We start from the raw sequence: 24,964 nt of genomic DNA on the forward strand, positions 1-24,964 counted from the left end.
CCTTAGGGGATAGGCTTCTACCCACCTTGAGAAGGCGCAAACAACCACGAGCACATATTTTAAGTTGTTGCACCTCTCCATGTGTATGAAATCTAGCTGCAAAACCTCGAACGGATACGTAGGAGGTGCAAAATGACCAGCTGGAGTTGGGGTTCCCCTACCAGGATTGTGTTTCAGACATACCATGCAATTCTTGACAACATTCTCTGCACACTTGGGAATCCCTGAATTCTTCCACACTGGGGCCAACAACTCGCAAATCCCTTTCGCGCTGATATGGGCCATCCCATGAGCCATTGTAACCACTGCAGGCACATATGCATCGGGTAACAACCATCTTTGTTGCTCTGTCGATTCAATCCAACAACCATTTACATCCATTCTCCCTGTACTTTCTTTCCACATGCTTAACTCTTTCTCCGTGGCCTCAGCTTGGATGGACTTCACACTTTCTATCGTGTCTTCACATATTCCAACATCACCAGTCCATCTTTCTGGGCTCGCAACATACATTCGGCTCATCACATTCTTTGCCGTTTCTTTAGCAGTTTCATCAGCAAATGCATTTCCACGACCAACATCATCGATCACTTTCTTGTGTGCACTACATTTTACAACTGCTACTTTCAGGGGCAACGTCAGTGATTCAAGAAGCTCATTCACCAACTGACCGTGCTGAATCTTAGCTCCATGCGAAGTCAGGAACCCACGTTCTCTCCACAATCGACCAAAACTGTGAGCCACTCCAAAAGCATACTGACTGTCGGTATAGACAGTCACTTTCATTCCTTTTGATAACACACATGCTCTCGTTAACGCCACGAGTTCGGCGGCTTGAGCCGAACCATGTGGTATTCGGGCAGTTTCGACGATTGTGTGCAGAGTTGTGACAGCATATGCTGTAGTCACATTACCATTTGGGAGTTTAAAGCATGACCCATCCACCCATAATGTACCATCACATTCGGCGAGAGGAGTATCGAATAGATCAACTCTCCCTTTGGTCTCCTCCTCCGTTCTGAGGAAACAATCGTGCTGTTCTGAAGCGTCCGATTCCTCAGCAATAGGTAACAATGTGGCTATGTTCAGAGTACTGCATCTTTTGATGTGCACATGGCTCGCTAGTAGCGTCAATTCATAACTGGACAGTCGAGCACTAGTCAAGTGCTGTGTCTTAGTCCTATTTAACAATGTATCTACTGCATGCGGGACCATCACAATTAGTGTATTATTCATTACTAGACCTGCAGACTGTCGAATAGAAACAGCTGCTGCTGCTGTGGCCCTTAGACAACTTGGCAATGCTCGTGCTACCGGATCCAAAGTTGACGAAAAATAGGCGCATGGCCGCTGTCTATCTCCGTATAACTGAGTCAGCACAGACAATGCACAACCCTCCTTCTCGTGGACGTATAATGTGAAAGGTTTACTGTAGTTGGGGTTACCTAACACAGGGGCCGAACATAATGCTGTGCGTAATTCGAAAAAGCTTTTCTGACACTCATCGGACCAAGGAATGGGATTGGGTGTATTTGTACACGTTAGTGCCAATAAGGGTTTGGCTAATAACGAAAAATTTGGAATCCACTGTCTACAGTACGATGTAATGCCCAAGAAAGCGCGTACTTCTCTCTGCGTTCTTGGCACATTTAATTTTGCTATTGCCTGAATTCTTTCTGGGGTCAGTTTCCTTCCCTCCTTCGATAAGAGATGACCTAAGTAGGTCACTTCTTGTCGGCAATATTGAAGCTTGGAAAGTGACACCTTGTGATGTAGATCACATAGATGACGCAGTAGTGCCAACGTGGCCATTTTACATATTTTCTCAGTATCCGCGGCTATGAGCAAATCGTCCACGTACTGTACTAGAGTGGAACCTTCGGGCAAAACCATTGCGTCAAGCTGACTTTTCAGAGCTTGACTGTATATTGAGGGGCTTTCACAGTAGCCTTGAGGAGCGCGTTTAAAGCGGAAATTGCGACCACCTAAACTAAAGGAAAAAATATCCCTGCTTTCCTCAGCAATCGGGATACTGAAGAAAGCATTCTTCAGGTCAATCACCGAAAACCAGGATGCGGATGCTGGAATCATAGTCAATAATGTTGTAATGTCGGGGACAACTGGGAATTGTGGCACCACTATCTTATTTACTTCCCTAAGATCAATCACAAATCTATACACAGGTGGCTGAGAAGGGTCAGTTCGTTTTAAAACAGGCAGAACAGGACTATTGCAAACATTGCCTCGTGTTTCCTCGATTACGTCTTTCTCAATCAACTCGTAAACAATCGCTAGCAAAGCTTTTTCGCCCTCATTGGATATTCTGTATTGGGGAATTCGTGGCAGTTTGACATTCGACTTCAATGTTACAACATATGGTGGAATTTCTAGAAGACCTACATCATTCGGACCAGTAGCCCAAAGAATATCTGGAAGAAGTGACAATTCTGCTGGAAGCGTATTTCTCGACAAATATATGGGAGAAACCACTTTCTTACCTAAAGTCAGTTGTACTCCTGAGGGAGAACAGTACAAAGTCGCATACAATCTTTTTAGCAAATCTAATCCTAGCAAATTTTCACCACAACCTGTTGTCAAAATAAGGGGTGCTTCGAATTCACAAGGACCAACAGAAAGAGATAAAGGGTCAGAAATCGGATTTCTAACCGGGGCGCCAGAAAAACCTACGGAAACGTTCATTTCGCCAGACAAAGGTGCGCCAGGGAGTTTGGAGTGCATAATAGAACTCTTTGTAGCACCAGTATCCAACAGAAAGGGTTCTGACACACCCGATGTAATCACCTCAACGTAAGGTCCACTCTGATCTACTGGAACTGAAACAACTCCCTCTCCTTGTCTAAGGCTGTCCTAGCAATCATTATTCTCCCACTGCTCATTTTCTGTGTAATACTCATCGACGTAGTATTGAGCTGTCCTGTCAGATACGTTATTTTGCTGGTCAAACCTGTTCATAGAGTTTTGTGGTGGAAGGGGACGTGTGTCCTGAGGGGCGTTTCCACGCCCTCTACCTCTAGGCGCTTGCTGACTACCACGACCTCGTACACCAGGAAACTCATTTGTACGTTGCGGCAGGGCAGGACAGTCATATTTGTAATGACCTTCTTGTTTGCAGTATAAACACTGATTGGGACCTACGCGGTTTTGATTGTAATCGAATCTCTGCAAGTTTCTCTGAGGCTGCTGAAAAGTGTTCCGGTAGTGATTCGGACCATTATTATTTCTGTTACCACCACCACGTGGAGGATATGCTTGCTGTAGCAAAACCTTCGTTTTGAGTTCTCTAGTTTTCTTCTCTACTTTATCTTTCTCATCCTTGTCTCTATTCTCGTAGTACTGTGCGGTAGCTAATATCTGGGCTGAAGATGAGACTGCCCAAGAGCTTTCTGAATCTTTCAATTTTCTACACAAGTCTGGGAGCAGATTGTGCACAAATTTATCGACGAACAATCTCTGACCACCTTCTGTGGTCATATCTTGACCGCTGTGATCAATGAATGTTTCTTCAAATCTGGTGAAGAAATCTGACACAGTTTCTTCTTTCTTTTGCTTGCATGCAGATAACTTATCCCAATTTACACGTATCGCAGGCATTATTGTCTTCATGTAATCTACTATCCTACCAGTTAGTTCCGCTATCAGGGGCTCAGGTTTCGCACCACCAACTTGTCGTGCATCTGCAACAGTAATATTAGCCCACGTGTCACCTAATTCCTGGTCATGATCTTCATGACGAATTTTTCCCCATAAAGGCTGCGGAACGACGTTCCCGAATAACATATCGATATCGGCTAAATTCATAATACATGATCCAGCAGTTTGCGACAATTCTTTATAGTAGCCTGCAGGATTTTTACGCGGATCTGGTAGTGTTTGTTTGAGTGCTAAAACTTCTGCTCGCTTCCATGGAACATGTACCCATACTCGGTGAAAGTGGGGCAGGACAGGTGGGACAGCTGTCGCGTCACCCTCTCTCCACTGTGGGGGAACTTCTCTCATAGGGTATTGTCGTGCCTTTTTCCTACTAGATGCACTAGATTCTGATGGTGACCCAGAACTACTTCCCTTACTTCGATGTGATAATAGCATTTCAACTGCTTCTTCCACATCGGGACCTACAATCATACCCAGACTAAACTTAAACCTTATACGACACATTTCTTGTGGGAGGCAATCCTGATCATTGTCTTCTAAATCTTCGCAAAGAAAAACACACATCTGTTCGAACACATATCTCTGTGTCGCTGTTTCCCATTGATGGAAAACTTCCATGACAGACTGTAAATCATATTTTGCAGTGTCCATGACCCATTTCCGAGCTAAATTATTCAGGGAATCTCTCTCTTGATAATCGGGCAGTTGACTTCGCAACTGTCTTCTTCCTATGTTAGGGGTCGTAGCAGGCGACCCGAAAAGTGGTAAAAGAAGATTAGTAACAGTACTGGCCATTTTCTGCCGAAGGGAAGGTGAAACGGAAGAACAAACAGATGAAAGAACGGGGTGAGGTAAAGCGGATGCAGAGATGGCAGAAGAGGTATGAGGAATAATAGATGTGATACTAGGCAAAATCATAGAAGGGGCATTTGTAGAAAGTACAGTAGGCAAGATCGTAGAAAACACAGGAGAAACAGAAGTGGTCGGTGGGCCTGGAGGAGGCTGCACCGAAGAAGTAGGAGCCAGCTGAAGAACAGCTGGTGGGTGCTGTGGAAAAGCCAGAGGCGCAGCTTGTGCAACTAAAGGTTGCGGGGGTGCTGTAGCATTCTGCGCATAGGGCGGTGGCGAAGTTAACAATTGCGACATTAACTGGTCTTTTTCACGCTCTTTTGCTTTCCCTTGCTGAAGAGACGGCAAAACTGGATAGCACTTATCTATTGCCATTTTACGTTGCCTGTGTAGTTGTTCATTTATCTGTTCTTCCTCATTATCTTTAAACTGCACGGCAGCTTGCATTACTGAAAGTCCTTCTTCTCTCTTATTTTTCTTAGCTAATTTAATTTCTTTTTGTTTGGCTTCTTTGCGCCATATGCGGAAAGAGTCAAACATCGCCGGCCGGGCTTTCTTTTTAAATAGTTTAACTTCAAGGTTGTCTAAGATTTCAGAATCAAAGCTACCATATTGGGGCCATTTTAAAACACCGTCTTTCCTAGTGTATTTAATCCATACCTCGTTGTAAACGATGGGGCCTACCCCATGTTTAGCGTACAGCTCGTAAGTCGGAGTTCCAACTGGAGGAACCGGACATGAGTCCTCCAATCGGGAGTCCCTATTATTATTACCGAGACAAAACCAAGTCCCGAGTTTAAGACTAGGCATCCTTTCTCTCTAGTCTAGTTCCAAAACTTCAAAGGAGTTATCGATTACGATGTTGCTCGTGAAAACACGAGTCCTTCGGTTATGGTACTTGCAAGAACCAATAAAAACCTTTATGTATCTCTAAGATATCACAAAGTAAGTCCAACTAAGGACTAGGAGACGCTCCACTTATACTTAACTGAAAATTATCGATGGCTTCACCAGAAGACTCGTCTCAGCGTTTCGCTCTACCGAAAATGTCAAGGGTCCAACATCAGGGCAATAGCCAGGGCAGCAGTCCTTGTAGCCGTCGGGAAGCGGGGAACCTCGTAGTAAAGACCTTCGGACCACGTCGACATGCAGGGGTCGATGAGGTGGTGGGCCCTCCTCCGGAATTTTCACACGAAGCTCCTCACGATCTTCAGGCTGATTGGTACCACTGGAATCGCCCTACGTTGGGCGCCAAATGAGGTACTGGGTTTTTAGGAACCGGTACCGAACCGGTAACCCAGCGGTGCCAGGGGATCAACACACCAAAGACCTCGGGTTCTCCTGAGTCAGACCCACAGAAACTTCAGAGTCTTCCAGGTGAAGTCAAAGATTAGTTTATTGGCTGCAACCAAGGTGACAGGGTCCTAGAAGTACAATACCAGTATATTCAGGAGACTGCACACCTTCACAAAGTTAGGCTTCTCTTCTTATACACAACATTTACCCTTTGGCGAAACATTCCTTGGGTGCGCGGTATTTCATTTATGGTTACTGATTACAAAAAGAAAAGCAGAGTCATGATGACATGTACATATTTCACGTCGTGCTGCCCATAACAAATCATCCGGCAAGGCCCAACATTTCATCAGATATCGCTGGACCCCTAATAAAAATGGTCACCTCCCCACCATAAAATAAGTGAGGAGAAAGGAGTGAAGAAAGATGTGAGCGAGATATGGCAGGTGTGCGTGCTGAAATGGCTTTATGGCCGGTTGGGCCTAGATACTATCTTGCTTGGCCACTGGGAGGGAACTGACCTAACGAGCTCGGCCTGGGGCAATGGTTCTAACTTGTACTGGGGTCAGGAAGAAGTCGATTAAGGAGTACGTGTCCTTGTGGAATCAAATTCGACTGGATTAAGGCCTATGTAGAGGGCAACATGCAACTAAGGGTTCAGAAGGTAAATGACGATTTCGAGGTGAAATTGTCACTCGAATATACTGAAAATACATGTGCTTGATGTACTCGTCATTTCCGGTCTTTTGATACCAAATTCGTCCTATTTCGACGAAGTTTTTATTCTCGAGTCCGGTACTATTACGGATCCATATTTATCAGAACCACACTGTCCAACCAAAGGTGTTGGTATACTGAAGTTCAAAATAAAGTGACTAGTCATAGTTTTTCTCCCCAATCCATGACCGGAAGGACTCCATTTGAGGTATTTCGTAAGAGGAAGGTTTGTACCATGTTTTGTCCCTCCTGGACATATAAAAAGTCTCGAGAAAGAATTGAGAGGGAAGTTAAGAAAATGTGCATGAATAAAAAATGGTTTGATTTGAGAAAAGTTGTGAAAGAAACAGTGGTGAGCTTTGGGTGATATGGTAAAAATCCGCAGTCCACGCAAACGTTTCAGTTCTCTAGGTTCAAAGTTTTTTATCACCTCTGAAAGTCATCAAAGTCTTTAAAAACACTATCAAGACAGAAGATCATAGAGTGTGGAATCTTAACAGAGTTGCTAAACTTTTTTCCAATGATTGTAAGTAATTGGTTTCAGACAAGTTCAATAAGGGTCAAGCCACAAACAGTGAATGTAAAGTTAGAAATATGAGACTACGCACTAAACCAAAGTATTTGAGTGATTATATTCTGCTTTAATGTGTTGTTTAAGTATCGCGATCTTGTATGTTTTCCTATTTACACAGTTCAGTAACATGTTTTCTTTCTAGTATTTTGAGTATTACTTAGCTCTTTAAGTGTTACTATTGGGAGGGGGGTATGGTATCCTGTACTAAACCATTGTTAGTATTCCTTCTTTAGCCATTGTAAGAACCTTCAGGCATTATAAGAACCTCCAGTATATGTCATGTTTATCTTAGAACTCTGTGCTCTCTGAACTCTTGACTAGAATGTATTAATTTACATGTGAAAGCAGTTGTACTGGAGCCAGATCTGAAGAAGTGTAGGAAGCTGAGGTGTGAAGACCAACTTGGAATAAAGACTAATTTCTTACCTTTTCATTTGTGGTGAACTGAACTTTACACCCAGATCCTAGATAGATGTAATATTACATCAGATTTAAGGTATGCATGTCTTATTCATAATTCATTGTGAGCATTATTTGTTAATGTGAGAGATGTCTAATTCTCCTTCCCGATTAAGATCCATATCTGCTGCTCTTAATGTAATGATCAAGCTGGCCTCCATTTTGCTCATATCAGGATCCTATTGCTACACCTTGGGTTTGGGGTGGTCCAAGTATTTGCTTGGAACTTCAAGTTGAGAATCTCATAATGATTAAGATGTGTTTGGTAGTGTTAAGTCAAGGGGTATGCTGCATCATTATTTCTAATAGCCCTAATTTGTTCCTCTACTCTTACTTTAAGCAGGCGAATCATACTGCTCATTTATATCAAATTGCATTGACACATTATTAGATAAACAACTTATTTCGTTTTGCAGATGATGAAGTATTGAATGAGAACCCCTTTGCTGTCATATTGGAAAATACTTGTCTTATCCTGTGCTAAGAGACACAGGCTGCAATGGTCACACGTGTTAAAGCTCTTTGGCAATTGTAGTAGCCATGAGCATGTCACGTTAGCTGATAGTGTGGTAAGGAAGAGATTTAATTAATTCTTTGTTGCACTGGAATCCATGAGTATTAATGATAAAACTGCGAATGCATTTAATTGGCTAATCTAGAGACAACAATAGAATTGTTTTTTTTTCGTACTGTGTCCTTGGGCAGCGAGCACACTTAGGCAGCAGTCAAAACTTGGATTTAGAATCCACATGATGGAAGAAGGCGTGCATTTCAGTAATTGTGCTTAGAAGTCTGTCAAATGTAACCAAATTGTGTTATGGTTCATGAGCACATCAGGTGAAAAACAACTGATATTATTAATTGTATGCTCATAGCATAGGTCATTCCACCAAGCACTGGTCTAGGGAAGGTCAAGCATATCCCTTTCTCTGCAACTTGTCTTGGCCTTGGACTGATATGTCCCATGGTTATTGGCTCTCTTATGGCCTCAGGCACAGCATGTGTTGCACCTGTTCTGTAGAGGGCGCTGGTGAATCGCCAGTTATAAACAGGGCCACTGGAATTATGTGATTTTGCAGCAATTTTCAAATAATTATAGATTTGCCACATAATCCATTATCTGCCACATAATCTGCAGATTTTAACAACAAAAATAGTTTCTAGCTCACACGGTTCAAAGTTTACTAAAAATGAGACGACAGTGCTGCCACAGCCCAGTGGAAGGACCTTTTTTAAAGCCGGGCTGGTCACCTTTCTGTTGCTTATTGATATATTTGAGTGTTAAATTGGTTCTCATGTAATGCAACAAATGCCCAGAAAGTGTTATCAAGTTTGAAAAATGATGAAATAATGAATTAATACTATTACAAACTGCGGCACATTATGCCGCATAATTTCCCTTTCTTGCAGTATATTTTAGCCCTCTCCTGGCGCATAATTCCAGAGGCCCTGGTTATAAGTAAGGCTCCCTGGGGGGCGTGACCTAGATGGCAGCAAGATAGGACGTGTCTCGCTGCTTCTCCTGCCGACCGCTGAGGAAAGCACTGGCCTTCGGCCGCCGATAACACCGAGAGAGGGTACCCCACTGCAGCACACTCCCCGAAGAGCCCGGAGTCGTCGAGCCAGCAACTGACAGTGCCGTGGCTCTCAGCGACGGACCCGGAGTGGTGGGCTGAGCCGCTGGTCCTTGGGAGACAGCCTGGCACGGAAGGTGGCGGAGACCCCTGGAGAGACTTGTGGAGCAAGCCCAGAGCACCCGCGGGGCTGAGAGCGGGCAATAGCGAGCCGCACAGCCGACAGGGTGACCTACTAGTGGAGACTCCCCTGCGAGGCAAAGACCTGGACTGGGGGGCGCGGACCTGCTGCTGCCAGCCCCATTTGCAGATGCGGCCTGGGAGGCCGATCCGCCATCTTGCTGTTGGTGCGGACACATGCCCGGCCTTGAGGAAACAACAGAGGGCGTGGCCCTGATGACCGCTGCGCCTCCAGTTAAGTGACTCCGCAGGCAAGTGAAGAGGCGGCACCAGGGGACTGGATGCACCGGAACGGCACAGAGAGGGAGCAGAGTATCTGATCGGGCCTAGCTACAGGCCCCCAGGGAATTCAGTGAGTGGCAATTCATGTCCCCTGACTGTACTTTTGGCCATTGGTCCTACAGCGCAGAGTGGTGAGGCAGCACGCAATCAGAAGGGAAAAGGCCGTGGCCTGCGCACACTGGCACAGAAGTTGGGAGGTGGCCTGCGTGCTCCCCAACCTGTGGACACGAACCGCGAGGCGTCAGAACACTGTCGGCACCGCACCACCCAGGCAGGAATCCCTGGAGCGCATCCCTGGCATCATCTCATGCTGTGACTCCACACGGCATCGTTGGTGAAGCGGACTGGCCTAGGGGGGCTGGCGACTGGAGTCTGGGGTGCTCGAGCGCGGCCGCCATTAGTGGTGGCCGCCAATGGCGGAGCCCGGCACCCTACAGAGGTGGCCAAGCTAGGTCCCCTGCTTGGGGCCCCCTGCTCGGCCCTGACTCCGGCCTGATGCCCCTTTTGGCACATACAGACTGCCCTTCCCGGAGATCGGCCTGGCCATAGAGCTCGTGGCTTGCAGGGAAGGGAACCACCGCCATGACAGGAGTTGAGCCGTAGCACCTCGGATCGCTACACGCCAGCCGCCCTCTGTATTGCTCCCAGGAAGAGGTTCCATTATCTCCGGACTAGGCAGCACCTGCGACACCGGTGACAACGGTAAGGAAGATCTGAGCGGAGGCTCTTCCTGATGACCTTTGGCTGTGGACCGCCAACAACACCGGAGGCCCGCAAGCATGGGGAAGACAACACTGGTGGTCCGCCAAGCTGGGTGGGAGAGGCGCCCTGTCTACCCAGCCCCGCAGCTCCCAGAGTCCGCAACGACTCAGGCCGAGACTTTTAGCCGCTTAAGGCAGTAGCTAACCACGGAGCTGTTGTGCAGATAGAGTGGACAGGTAGGGGCTGGTCGGATCCTCAAAGAGGTCACACACAGAGTTACCCACACCGTCGCCCCATCCGTGGGTCCATCTTCTGGGTCTCCCCTGGCCCTGGCCTGCTTGCGCACGCCTCACTCTACGTGGCCTGACTACGTCTTTTACCAGATGGAAGAAGGACAAAACACTAAAGGAACTGTTTGCACGCCTCCAAGGTGGAGCTGTGGTGGATCCCCCACCATCGGGAGACCCTACAACAGAGGTCTTCAAACTTTTGGATGCCGAGACCCCTCTGTCAACATTTTCAAGCGTAAGGACCCCCTTCTGACAAAAAATTTAAACCTCTAGGTTATGAGGAAGGTGAGGACCAAATTATGCGACAGGCTTGACTAAATTGTATGCGTAAAAAATGGAAATAATGTTCTGTGATGCTGCATATTTTGGGGTAGCATTGCTTTATTATTTAGAATTTTGTTAAACACAGTAATACTGAGGAAAGATTTCACCCCATCAGTACCAGTTTATAACCAAAATACAGCAATTAACATCAGAAAGATGTCTAGTCAACCTCTGTGAAGGGCATCCCAATCCACAGGAATATGCGCTGCCACATTAGAAGCTCACCTGGCCATGGCCGGGAGCAGCAAGGGTGCATTCAAACCGTGGCGGTCTTGTGCAGAGTTAAGCAGTTTACCCATGCCCCTTTCCTCTCACCCCCTTCCTTCCATCCCTCTCTTCTCTCCTCTCCCAACCCCGGATCCCTCTCTCACATTGCAGGCAGATGGTTATTAGCCCCAGGACACCTTTTGGTAACAGTAGCGCACTACAAATGTAAATAATAGGCAGAAGCAGGGGATCCACTAGACCCGAACTTGGGGGGGGGGGGGGTTAACACTCCCAGCCAGGGCTTGTCCAAGCACTGGTTGCACACGGTGCAACAGTCTTTCCACCTTCTCCATGAATTCCCTCACTACCACTCACCAACAGTACACCTCATCTCTCTATAGCACCTGTCTGACAAACATTTCATTTTTTTATAGCACTACTCATAGTTTACTCACACTCAGTTCTGTGATGTGCATGGTACATCTTCTTTGTACCAGGCACTTAACCTTCTGCACTGTGTGGGTGACAAGAGTGCCCATGTGACTGCACGGTGAGCAATGCAACAGTGTGAGAGTAGGGTAAAAGGAGTGACTGCAGGGTGAGAGAGGTGACCATGGGCCAGATGTATGAATTTGGGTTCGGCTGTAAGTGCAGAGTGGGACGAATTAGTACATGGTTAGTGATGGCCTTGTTTGAGTGAGCTACAGATTGAGCAGTAAGGGGGGGACAGGTGAGTGAAGTGTCACATGAGTGCAGGGTGAGAAGTGTGCTCGTGTGACTGCAGAGTGAGGTACAGAGTGAACAATGCAAGCGAATTTTTAGTACAGAGTGATCACTGTGAGAGCAGGGTGAGCGGGTGAATGTTGTGAGTGCATGGTGATCAGTGTGAGTGCATTGTGATCACTGTGAGTACATTAAGATCACTGTGAGTGCAGGGTGAGTGGGTGAATGTTGTGAGTGCATGGTGATCAGTGTGAGTGCATTGTGATCAGTGTGAGTGCATTGTGATCAGTGTGAGTGCATTGTGATCAGTGTGAGTGCATTGTGATCAGTGAGAGTGCATTATGATCACTGTGAGTGCAGATTGAGCGGGTGAAGGGTGTGAGTGCATGGTGATTGGTGTGAGTGCAGGGTGAGCGGGTGAATGATGTGAGTGTGTTGTGATCAGTGTGAGTGCATTGTGATCACTGTGAGTGCAGGGTGAATGGGTGAATGTTGTGAGTGCATGGCGATCAGTGTGAGTGCACTGTGATCAGTGTGAGTGCATTGTGATCACTGAGTGCAGGGTGAGCGGGTGAATGGTGTGAGTGCATGGTGATTGGTGTGAGTGCATGGTGATTGGTGTGAGTGCATGGTGATTGGTGTGAGTGCATGGGAGTGCATGGTGATTGGTGTGAGTGCATGGTGATCAGTGTGAGTGCATGGTGATCAGTGTGAGTGCATGGTGATCAGTGTGAGTGCATGGTGATCAGTGTGAGGGCACGGTGATCAGTGTGAGTGCATTGTGATCGCTATGAGTGTATGGTGATCGCTATGAGTGCATGGTGATCAGTGTGAGTGCATTGTGATCGCTGGGAGTGCAGGGTGAACGTGAAAGTGAAGGCGAGAATGAGAAGTGAGTAGTCTGAAAGCAGGGTGCATTCCCAGAAACTTGAAGTGTAGGGTTTCAGATATAAGTTAAACTATTGCTATAATGGCATTAATCAGGGTTCGAGGGTGGAGGAAATAAATAATGTGCTGATCCTGCAACAAACTTCCAGTCTAATGATTAGGGTTACTAGCTCATTATTTTGATGGCCCAGAAATAAGCAGTCACCTACAGCTGTATTTTTTGCACTTATCTATGAATACTTAGAACAGCAAATATAAATGGAAACACGTTTAATTGTGTTCTAGGGATGCCTCAATGATCCATGACTAATAATTAAAGAGAATAAAGACAGAAAAGTCACATAACTAATTAATACATACTTTTTTTATTTATAACTCAATTTAGTGTCAAGATTAGGTCTCTACGGGATCTTTAAACAACACATAGCAGGCATGTTTCTTTTGGCAACCCAACTTTATATTTCTTTTCATTAAATGCATTCTCACACTACAGCAGTAAGTGTAAAAATTCAAATGTAAGCAATAGGCAGAGTGGGGGCCCAGGGGGTACAGGAACCATAAAAAAACGAAACTTTGGTAATCAGTTAACAAAGGCATGTAAATATGCTAATGGTCTTTAAAGACCTGTGAAAAACTCGGGCCGGAGATAAGACTCCAGACACTGCCCAGCCGAGGCCCCAGGAGCGCGATCTGCACTGCAGCAGCCTGGGCTGAGACACAGGATGGGGAGGAGGGGGGCTGAAGCCCTGGAGGCCAGGGCCGAAGTGACACTGTGAAGGCGCGACCCCCTTTGCATCGCTCCACGGCCCCCCTGGGGGTCGCGCCCCACAGTTTGAAGACCCCTGCCTTACAACATCGCAGATGGATGGCGCTAAAAAGGAACTGGTGGCGCGGGCCTTCCTTGAATCCCTATTCACGACACTGTGCGAAGATCTGCAAACTGTCAAACGGGATCTCAACTCCGAAATCAAGGACATTCGTAGAGATATGCATGACATTGGCGAACAGATCGCTGCTTTGGAGGACAAAGGGGATAACAGGGATACTGGATTGGCCACCCTACAACAGGGGGTCATTTGTATCCATGATCAGCAGGTGGATCGACAAATGCATCTCAAAGACTTGGAGAACCGTTCCCGTCGGCACAAAATCAGAATTAGAGGGGTGCAAACGAATAAGGAGGATGGCGATATTTTCACCTACGTGAGAGAACTCATTACCACATTTTGAGTAATCCACTTGACACGGACCGCAAAATAGATAGAGCACACAGGGTAGGCCCTCCCCGCTCCATTAAAGCCCGCCATCGGACATATTGGTATGTGTCCTGGACTTTCATACAAAGGAGGAAATCCTCCGCAAAGCCAGATCCATGCATCTGATCACCTTCCGAGACCAGACCCCTGTGCTATACCAAGACCTTGCCGCGCTCACCCTGCAGAAATGCAAGGTCTTCCGACCCATTACCATGCATCTGCACTAGCGCAGCATCTCATACTCCTGGGGCCATCCGTTCTGACTTATCTTTCGACTAGACTGCAAACTTTATCAACTCCGCTCCCTTTCTGAAGCAAGACGGCTGCTGGGAGTTGACATCCCGGACGGGGACAATGGAGGCAGCAGCCCCTCCCCAGGGCCGAGGACACATAGCCGCGATGGCGGCAGCAAGGATGCAGACACCGCTCCAAACGACCTGACCCAGCCGAGATCACGATGGGGCAGCAGGCAAAGTTGGACGCTCTGCCAGAGGCGCTGGCAAAGACGAAGACCTCATGAGCATAGCATGGCCTGCCCTTCCTCCGGGGGGGGGGGGGTAGTGAGATTTCTTTGGCCACACTATGATCCCCACGAAGATCCCTCACCGATTGTCACCGGATGATGGACTGAACTTTGAACTTCAATCTTTTTTGGCGTTTGTTACTACAGTCTTTCAGGTTTTTTTCCCGTTTTTCACTTGTTCCTTGGGTTCCCTGTCCACTGCTCCCCGAACCCCATAGGCTTGGTTCTAATGTATAGAGCCCACTCCCACCTGCACAATGGCCAACGTAATTGGAACACACAAGCCCAGTCCAGGGCCCAGACGCTCGTTATCTGCTCTCAGTTCTTTAGATGCCCCTCACTAACCTTAAGATCCTCACGCTAAATGTGAGAGGTCCTCATAATCCAGTCAAGCGCAGGGTGGTCCTCTCATACCTAGAAAGTACCAGAGCGGATTTCTGCTTGTTACAGGAGACACACTTGCTCTCGCAAGTTTCCCACGCAATTCTAGTCATCAGGCCCTTCTAAGTCGGCAGGGGTGGCAATTTTGTTCTCCCCGATCTTTCAAGGGAAGGTAGTTCGGAAAGTGGCCGAAATCAGGGGTAGGCTACTGTCCTATCAGTTTACGATTGGAGGCCACATGTTGATTATCGGGTCCCTGTATGCACCGAACGAGGGTCAAGAACAGTTTCTACATGAGGCCTTGAATGAGGCTACAGCTACAACTGAGTGCACGATACTTCTTGGGACGATCTAAACTTCGTATTTGAAAATGCCCTTGACAGGTCGGCACAACGCATCAATCAGGTTGGCGCGATTTCATCCGTAGGGTTGTCCAGACTAGATGACCTGGGCCTGGTGGATCTCTGGGGTGCCACCACCTCCATCTTAGGGAATACTCCTGCTACTCTAGCGCCCATAAAACCTACGCCAGCCTCGATTATATGTTAGGCTCTGTGGCTCTCCGAGATATAATATCCGACGCCGAGATCTTAGTGGCATCTTTATCTAACCATGCCCCTGTGGTGGTCACACTTACTCTACCACCTATTCGACAGAGCCAGCGCAACAGTGGCGTCTCCGGGTCACCATTTTGCAGCGAGCAGACGTAGTCACGCAGGTACAACGAGCTATTGATGATTATCTACTCCACAACGACAACCCCGATACGCCCATGTCCACACGTTGGAAAGCACCTAAAGCTGTTATTAGGGGCGAACTTATCGCCATCTCAATGGCAGATAATGCTGAGCACCGGCGGAAGAAGGAAGCCCTGGCGCAGAAAACAAGAGAATTAGAACAAGTGCACCAACGGACAGAGGCACCTAGATTATGGCGACAGTTAACAGCAACGCGGGCAGAATTAGCAGCCATAGACCGCGACAGAGTGTAATACGCAACATTACGCCTTTGCTACTCGTTCTACGTTGGGGGAGACAAAAGCGGGCGGCTGTTGGCACACAAAATGCGCAAGACTAGACAGCTCCAGGGAGTACAGGAGATCCGTGACCAGGCAGGGAACTTAATTACAGACGATGCAGCAATAGCCAAAACCTTCTGGGAATTTTATGGGATAGAGAACACCCGCAACTCACGGGGATCCGTTTCGGGGGTGACGTACATACCATCAGCTTATAAGTGGACAATGTCCTGGTAACTTTAGCGGATTCAGATGTGGCTCTGGGAGCTTTTTTGATGGAGCTTGACTCCTTTGCGAGGGCCTCCGGATTCAAGGTCAACGTGGAGAAGTTGGTTGCCTCAACTTCTCCCTGTCCACATAGGCCAGGCTGACCTCCAAAAATAGTATCCAATACAATGGTCAGGGGACACGGTTCCATACTTGGAAATACAATTAGTGCCCACTCTGCAAACCACGATATCAGTTAATAATGCTAAACTACACACTCAAATCCACTCTGACCTACAACGGTGGAAGCATTACCCCATTTCCTGGTTTGGGTGGATCGCGGCTGTCAAAAATGACTATCCTACCGAAAGTCTTATACCTTTTCCAAATGCTTCCCCTAAGACCTCAAACAGTTTGGCTAAACCGAATACAGTTGGAACTCTCCCTCTACATATGGCAGGGTCGTAAACCCGGAATAAAAAGACTACTTAGCACTCTCCCACCTGACGACTGTGGTCTGGGGGTTCCCGATCTTCAACTTTACTACAAGGCCGTGCAGCTACGGCATCTAGTCCAATGGAATCGCACTGATTCGGAGAAGCACTGGCTATTTCAGGACTGAGCAGTGGCAGGCACCTCACTCAGGAATATCCCCTTCTTAAAGAAGTCGCATAGACAACCCAATCTATACACCTCTCACATTACACAAACCCTCCACACAACATGGGACCAGACTAATAGGAGATATGAACTGACTACCTTCCCCTCTCCTCTCACTCTGCTCTTTGACAACCCAGACGTCAGCCCAGGGATGGTGGAGCCTACCTTCACACACTGTCGGGGTACAGAATGCCGAGTCTTAGCGCACCTGCTTGATACGCAGGGGGTAATTTCATACCCACAATTTAGGTCTGACTATGGACTTCCCGAGTCTGAAAGATTGCACTACTTGCAACTTCAGCACTGGGCAGTACACCCCAACAACAGATCGCAGGTGCAGAGACACCTTACCCTTTATGAACGTTGGCTTATCACTCGATCATCTGATAAAAAGTTGATCTCTGATCTCTACAAGATGCTGCTCACTCGATGCACGCACACATATAATGCTGGCCACACACGCTGGGAGAAAGACCTTGGGCAAGCACATACTAGCAAAGAATGGGAGGGTATTTGCTACTGGGCACAACATACGGCAGGCAACATAGGTCTCACAGAGACATTAAATAAGGTAGCAACCTATTGGTACTACACCCCAGAGTGCATCCACAGTGTTGACCCCACACAAAGTCCAGACTGTTGGAGGGTGTGTGGGAAAATAGGAACGTTGGTCCATCTCCTATGGGAAATTGAACATGTACAACAATATTGGTCTCAGATTCTAGATGAAGTGGATAAGCACCTTGACATGGAGCTGTGTAGACTTCCAGAGTATGTCCGTCTGGGAGTCCCGAATCCATTGACATATCCTCGCAAGTCTAATAGAGGATGCCAGATAGCCATAGCTTTAGGTACAGCCACTCAAAATATCCTACTCCACTGGCAGACGCCCCGAATTCCCTTGCACACGGGTTGGTTCCAGCGTTTATGGCATGTTCTGGGGATGGAGAAGATATCACTCACCCTGGCAGGGAAAGTTTCGCCATTTGGTGACCTCTGGCAGCCATTCCTCACATTACTTGCCCAAGAGTTTTGTGAGCTTGCGTGCCCTAGGTATCTACGACTCCTATGGCTTAAGGCACCAGACACGACTGATCAACAAGATATGGAACAACAGGGATAAGCCCTGCACCCAAACATACTTCCTAACTAGCAGTGGACAGGGGAGGGTTAAAGGGGGGTGGTCGTCTCTTGTCTTTATTGTTTGTATTCTTAATTTGTTTATTGAGACAAATAGCCAGACTGCGCTCTGCGCAGCCCACAAATTGATGTTCCATATAGCAAACTACCTTGCTTGTTGCTGAACTAATAAAAAGATTTAAACAATAAGTAAGGCTTCCTGTTATCCGTTTTTACTGATTTCTACAGATAAATACAAACAGATAACCATTTATTTTCCTGTCTGCATTTAATTTTAAATATGGATAAAAACGGAAATTCAGTTGTTTTTAAGTGATTCTAAATGACTACCAGGCCAATAGCCTTGCAGATTGAGAGGTAAAGGGAATAAAAAAGAAAGATATTTTAGTAATGAGATTTTTAAACAGCAGCAGATATGCCCATGGCTGATACTAAAATGTCCATGTTTTCATATGAGCTTACTTATTTATCGTCTGTGGTTGTTCATATCATTGAATACTATCAGGCATTTATCTAGGAGTATGCATTGAATGTATCAGCTAAATAAATGTGGAAATATATTAGTTTCAGCTATAGTATTTCACAACACCCAAAATAAATATGGATAAATGCAGATCAAATTAATTTTAAAAAAATATGCATAAATGCAGACGGAAATGCCCAAAAAAGAAATCCCATAAAACCGGGAGCCCAAGTTATAAGTGAGAGCACAGGACTCTCACTGACAGCTCAAAAGAACAGGATTGGGGGCGGGGGGGGGGGGGGGGGGAAGGGGGACACCGGAGTCTCGTGCACGCTCAGGTCTTGCTGCGGCATCTCTTGTGATTCTTGAGAGGAATTGGAACCCTCGTTTTTACAGATCAGGTTTGATTAATAAAATGCAGTGGCGTCCAGGTTATATAGTCAGACATTCTGCAGACCCAATGCCCCATCTCATGCGTACAGGGTTCGTTTCCAGCTTTGACCTTCTTTTCTGTCGATTAACACACATTCCTCGAAATAGCGCTTCACTGTTCACATGAGATGCGAGGCACTGCACTCAGTACGTTGTCCGCTGCGGACACATCTGTACTAAGCCCGGTTTTGCCACTTGATAATATATATGTTAATGGGCATTTCACTTTATTTGAGGGTGTCAAAAGTGGCCGGATTGGGGAACAGTATGAACAACGGTATTAAAACAATGTGTGAAACGGAACGGTATTAAAGCACTGTTTGAAACGGAATTTTATTTATCTGGAGAGTAAATACAAACAGGTAAAACTATTCACCTGTTACGAGTAGACAAGTGGTGGAAGGGAAGAACTGATATCAGTGCACTCGGATCTAAAGTTAACAATTGTGACATGAAAGGGAAGCCGTACAGAATATATCACAGGGCTTTCTGAAAGAAATCTGTTATCATTAAGACTCCCGGTACTCCGTTTTTTCTTAATATTACAAATAAATATAGACGAAAATAATGTGCGTTCCATTTTGTGTTTTTTATGGACAGGTACAGAAGATTACTATTCCTTTGAGTGACTCCCCGGATGTCAGTCTTTACTGGCAGGCTAGCATTTGCGCCTTGTTAACAGAATGGGGAGATGGAAAGGGTTGAGATGTTTTTGAGACATTGCAGATGGTCAAATGTGTTTGTCCATAAAACTACTTATTTTAAATTAGTGTGCTGCTGTATTATATATCCGCATTTTGATCTTTAAATGAGCAAGTATGGACGCGTGACTGCACATTTATCGTTTAAATAAAAGTGCAAATGTACGAAATGCAACTTATATTTTTCATGGCACACAAATTAAAAATGCATAATATTGCTGAGGGTGTTTTCAAACCAATGGTTTTGAATTGTTACAAGTGTCCTCTTTCTTTCTTTGATAACTTAATATTGCTGACATTCGCAAAAAAATGAGAAGGAGAGCTCTAATCATAATTGTGTTTAATGGAGTCTATCTAGTACACACACAATTCAAAGTATGTGTCCCTCGTTAGCCATTCAATAGATAAATATCGTTTATTAGAAAAAAACAAGGAATTGACACCTTTGTTCTAGCTAAATAATGAATTCACAGATTTTCCTTACAACTGTCACATTTTCCGTTGGTGTAAACAAATGTGGAGTCTGTTAATGGACGCCTGCAAATAAATTTATATTTTTTATCCTATTAAATAATTTGCATTCGTACGTTCTGTTAAGGGGCATTTGTAAAACGCTGGTACGCTTGGCGCTATAACCATACTCGCACACGTATTTATATTCATATGTATTTTATATAGTGCTGCGATGCTGACTTGTCTCCGCTTCATAGCACTAATATGGAACCTTAATGATAAAATAGCGTGTTATTTATTAAAACTTGACATATATGTTGCAACGTGTTGGTAATATTTTACCACATTATTAGATAATAAACGACATAATTCAGCGCCAAGAAACCGTGTGGTGAACGAGCGCTTGATGAATATCTTTAACATAACATCGAAATACCATTATATATTTCACGAAATAAAAAGTAGCAAAACGAATTCTGATATTAACCGTTATAATGTTAAGTTTCCCGAACAGATGAGCTTCAAATGAAATATTTTTATAAGAAATATTTTATTTTAGAAATATCAATTAAGGCCCCGCGTTCGTCTTTGAAAACATCCGCATTCGACAGGGCACTCTTCAATAGCCCCATCCCTGAGAACTCGTTAGCCTTTAAATCGATGTCTCCGGTAACTGGACACGTTCAGACCGGTAATGCTGAGTCTGTTCTATAAACTAAAGTCAATTTTTCCTGCCGTTTGATATCGCGCGAACTCGACCCGAAGGTATCAGAGCGCATTACCTGATCACAGTTGCGTTACAGAAAGATTTATCTTGTTAGGCACTGGGAGATTAAGTGATTAGCCCAAAATGATGAGCGTCGTAGCTGAGACTCGAACTTGGTTCTGCAGTATCGACCGCTCAAGCCGTTACGCCACGTCGTCTTTGGCCTTGTCTTGTTGAACACTGGGAGATTAAGGGATCTGTCCAAAATCACAGGCTGTTGAGCGTCGAAGCCGAGACTCGAACTTGGTTCCGCAGTATCGAACCGCTCTAGCCGTTAGGCCACGTCGTCTTTGGCCTTGTCTTGTTGAACACTGGGAGATTAAGGGATCTGTCCAAAATCACAGGCTGTTGAGCGTCGAAGCCGAGACTCGAACTTGGTTCCGCAGTATCGAACCGCTCTAGCCGTTAGGCCACGTCATCTTTGGCCTTGTCTTGTTGAACACTGGGAGATTAAGGGATCTGTCCAAAATCACAGGCTGTTGAGCGTCGAAGCCGAGACTCGAACTTGGTTCCGCAGTATCGAACCGCTCTAGCCGTTAGGCCACGTCGTCTTTGGCCTTGGAAGTACAAAAACTCAAGGCAGAACCGAGGGCGGGTGCGCGCTGAGGAGAGAGCACGGGCAGAGGGCGCGTCTTTACAAAACAAACTGATCATACAGCAGCCATTTTAGACCACCTGGGAGAGGGGCACCTACAACAAGAAAAGGGGCAATTGTTCTTATCGGACCCTGCACCCCATGGCCCCAGACGGTCTTTCTGTACGATGGGGGGACGAGGGGGCTGCATGGGCTGGGCACAGCTCTGCAGACCCAGCCCTTGACCCTGCCTGTGACCCAGACTGCCCGTCCCTCTCTGCTCATGTGGAGGTCCCTTCCTCTAGCAGGGGGGCTTTGAGATGATAAGCGGGCGGGCATTCCCAATACACATCTGGGGAAGGATGAAAGGCCCACGCAGTCGGGCCAGTGCAGATATCACCTTCATGAAGCTCTCGGGCCAAGGGGGAGGGGGCACCCCTCGAGCTCTCAAGAGGCGCCCTGCTTCAGCACGTGTGAGGATACTGGGGTGACCTTCACAGCTGCCTCAGGCCCCAGCCAGCCTTGAATGCGGGCAGAGATGATTTAAGGCATGGACAGAACGGGGCAATGGCCAGCCCCCCCCCCCTTTCCATGGAGCCCCTGAGAAAGTGAACTTTCTCTCTTTTTTTTCACCTTTCCTATCTTAACGTCTCTCTCTCTTCTCAGCCCGCCTCTGCTTCGGACCCTCTCGATAGATACCAAGTAGCATTTAAGCATTGTATTGCCATGGATAGGAACTTTTTTACCTGTTTTTTCACGACCCTGTTACTGGAGGTTTATCATATGATTAAGCATTGTTTGACAATGCCCTTCCCCCCCTAATTATGGGTTTTTCGTGACCCCTGGGAAAGGTAGGACATCCCTCGCACCCGGGAAGCCCTCAGGGCCGAATTGCTCGAAAATACTGTCGTGTGACCTTCAGACCCTCTCAGACACCTGACCTGGAGAGGGTGCTCCCACGAGCCCTGATTGGACGCACCCTGAGCAGCGTGCACGCATGTATATGTCTTTTCATCCTGCAGTTGGCATTGGTTTATGATTAATAATGTTGAAGCAATGTTTGTGGATGCAAGTTTTCTTGGGGGGGGCGTGGGGAGTTTAATATAGCAGGAACTTGACCCAAAGGTATCAGAGCGCTTTACATGAGCACCAATTGCGTTGCAGACGGACACATTCGTTTTTCTTAGGCCGGGCGAATTTAAGTGATTTTTCTAGAACAGGGCACAAATCCTAAAAAAAGAAGTGGTGGGACGCTGTCACCGGAAGTGATATCACGACAGGAAGTGACGTCACGAAAGTTGGCTTGCACCATCGGGCTCATTGCCTCCCCTCGCTCACCCCTTAGATGTGATTGCATCTGAGCAGTCAGTGCGTGAGCAGCGTGCTGTGAGCTCCGAGTTCCTCGTCCCAGAGAGGCCAAAGAATCAAGTTCAGCTGTTTGGCAGGGGGGACGGCGTCCACCCAGTAAAATAAGTGGTGGGACGCCGTCCACCCGCGTGGTACCCCAACTCGAGCCCTGGCTTAGAATCACAGGATGTTGAGTGTCACTGCTGAGTCTCAATCCCGGATTCCCAGCTTCGAGGTCAACCTCTCTAGCCATTAGGCAACCCCCCTCTATATTGTAATATTGATGTGTGAAGATTGCGTTGCATTTGTGAAAACAAAACAAATAAAAAGTAAAAAAAAAAGTTCTTCTGGAAGTCCAATGGATGTTTCAGGAGCAAGCCAGCCACAGACACTTGGAATGCTGCTGTCTAGCATTGGTATTACCTCACGCCTCTTCCCTCACACTTCCTCTCTTTATTTCCCTCTTACACTTTTTTTATCCCTACATTTATCCCTTTATAGGTGTTTACGTATCATTTCTGCATCGTCCTTTCTCCCTTTTTATGGCTTTAACTCCCTTGCTCTGGGGCACAGTCGATTGATAAGATATATGCCCTGGTACCCACTGTGTCCTGCTGGACTCGTTCTAGTGTCTCAGCAGACACAGAGTTTGTTAAGCACTCCTTTGGGGAGTGGACACAAATGCACCCCACACCCATCCACCACAGGCGTCACGAGTGACATGAGCCTGTTAATAAAAGGGCCCGGGTGCACGTGCTCGTGGCCAGTTTTCAATATCATACTACAGTTTCTTTGTAGTCTTAGTGCCCAAGACACAGCAATGGCGAAAAGTGGATCGAGCCCCGCATGTGTGCTGGCGGCTGTCTCGTGTTTGGTTGAGGGGGAAGTGTGGCCTGTGCAGAAGGCACCCTTTTCAGCACCTGCCATCAAACCAGTGAGAACGATGGCGCCCGCAAGCGGATGTCCTGCTGCCGCGGATGTACGATGTTACAACGCGATCAAAATGATCGCGGTACATCACAACGCATCTTTTACAACACAAGTCGTTACCACGACTTGCGCTGTAGGGTGCTGGACTTAGGAATAGTAAGATTTACTATTCCAACTCCAGCCTACGTACAGTAGGGAAGGTGTTGGAATAGTAAATCTACAATTCCTTAGTCTGGAGCGCCCTCCAGCGCAAGTCGTGGTAACGGCTTGCGTTGTAAAAGACGCGTCGTAATGGCACCGCGGTGTTTTGACCGCGGTATAAAGGTTGTAGACCGCTGCCGCAGTACTGACCAGGCTGGTAGGAAGGGGCCCGGCAGTGGAGGAGCAGGGGAGAACCAGTTCACCGCTTTGACCGTGATCCCAGAAAGGCAGAGCCCGCTTACCCACCCAGCGTGAGGTAAGCCAGGCAAGCAGCAGCATGCAAGTAGTGAGCGGCGCTCCGATACACACAGATCCTGCTGAGACTGCTAAGCGCAGCATGCAAAAGGACCAAGCCAGCACCGGCTGTGAACGTCCCGATGCCGCTGCACTGAACGGCCTCACTGCATCCCAGCAAAGCGCCGAAATAAGCTGAAAGGCACTTCGCAAACAACGTTGTCCTGGCCAGAAGCGGATCGCACTCACCCCCACTGAGGAGAGTGTTGTTAGTAGACAAAGCTCAGCCTGTTTCCCCAAGCACTGTGAGCCCCCAATGAACGTCGTACAGCTCCACCCTTAGGTGGCCAGCATGCAGCAAGCAGATTAGCCTGTGGCAGCCCCCAACGTGAGTGGCACACTAACCTCATCCCCCCCCCCTGACAAGTAACGCAAATCCTACATGACACAGTGTGGCCCGCAGCACTGGGAAGACTGCCACGACCCGGGTGTAATGTGGCAGCACCCTGGGCCCATGACGGAGTGAGGAGAATGCTGCATTTAGCCCGATTCCTCCAACTGCATAGGGCCTGCCTCTGCAGCCCGTGGGGATGAGACTGCACTTGCAATGAGCGTGGCACTGGGGCGCAGAAAACAGTTGCAGCTGCACGAGGAGGGACAGACCTTGCTCCACACTGAGAAGCTCGCACTCTCAGCCAGGCGATACCTGAGTGCCAAACAGAGACAAAGGAAAAATCAACTGTGACAAAGCATCACACATCAATAAGACAACCTAAACAGCGACTAAAAAATTCAAAATGAAGGTGGAGTAATGAGGCTACTGCCTCGGTATCCAAAAACTCACCACTGTCAGAAGGAAACTGACAGACGAAGACAAGACACAGACGCAAAGGAAAAGTAAGCCGCCGGCCCTGCCAACTTGAAGCAGGAAACCGGCTGGA

This window comes from Lissotriton helveticus, chromosome 6 (genome assembly GCF_964261635.1).
Source record: "Lissotriton helveticus chromosome 6, aLisHel1.1, whole genome shotgun sequence".
Lineage (NCBI taxonomy): Eukaryota > Metazoa > Chordata > Amphibia > Caudata > Salamandridae > Lissotriton > Lissotriton helveticus.